The following is a 756-nucleotide window of genomic DNA, read 5'->3' as shown; positions in this document are numbered from 1 at the left end:
ATTGCTGTGTATTTTGTCCTCCTTAAACTTCGAAATTGTGGGCCCGTTAAAAACATTGTTCTTCGTACAGTTTTCTGCGTCACTCCACTGCATAGTTCTGCCCAGTAAGCAAAAAGGATCAGTTCGCTACTAAACTCTAAAATAAAAGCAAAATACTGCAGATGCTGGAAATCTGAAATAATAAGAAATGCTGGTAATACTCAGCAGGTCTGGCAGCATCTGTGGAGAGAGAAGCAGAGTTAACGTTTCAGGTGAGTGACCATTGATCAGAATATTTGCAGCACTTTCTGATTTTAATTCAGATTTCCAGCATTCACAGTATTTTGTTTCTGTTCACATCATCGTGTTGCTCAGGTGCAAGTTGAAACCATTGTACAGCATTCTATTAATCAAAACGCTGGACCAGCGCAGCACAGTAAGCGATGGTGGTATAGTGGTGAGCATAGCTGCCTTCCAAGCAGTTGACCTGGGTTCGATTCCCGGCCGTCGCAACCTTAAATTGCAGGTTTACTTCATGTTGCAGTATTTTACAAACGAAAAAAATGTCAAAGCTTTGACAGAGTTGAAATTGATAAAATATTGTTATCATCCAATCAGATTCATTCTCCCGCTTGATTGGCGTCACCCTGGAGCAAGTTTGTTTCCTTCAAGTGTTTCTCCATTTTCCTATTGAAATCATTGATTGTCTCTGCTTCCACCACACTTGTGGACAGACATTGCAGTTGCAATGTAGCAGGTAAAGCAAAAAGTGCTTCC

General features: G+C 40.9%; 1 non-coding gene across 1 annotated transcript; it reads left to right on the top strand.

Annotated features, from left to right (window-relative positions):
• The first annotated feature begins 419 nt into the window (after nucleotides 1–419).
• Nucleotides 420–491, top strand: trnag-ucc (transfer RNA glycine (anticodon UCC)). Its single transcript has one exon. It is a non-coding gene; the product is annotated as a tRNA-Gly (tRNA).
• The last annotated feature ends 265 nt before the right edge of the window (nucleotides 492–756 follow it).

The sequence above is a fragment of the Heterodontus francisci genome, unplaced genomic scaffold, assembly GCF_036365525.1.
Source record: "Heterodontus francisci isolate sHetFra1 unplaced genomic scaffold, sHetFra1.hap1 HAP1_SCAFFOLD_1058, whole genome shotgun sequence".
Classification (NCBI taxonomy): Eukaryota; Metazoa; Chordata; class Chondrichthyes; order Heterodontiformes; family Heterodontidae; genus Heterodontus; species Heterodontus francisci.
The sequence above is the reverse complement of the archived record's forward strand: the minus strand, read 5'-3'. Positions and strand labels throughout refer to the sequence as shown.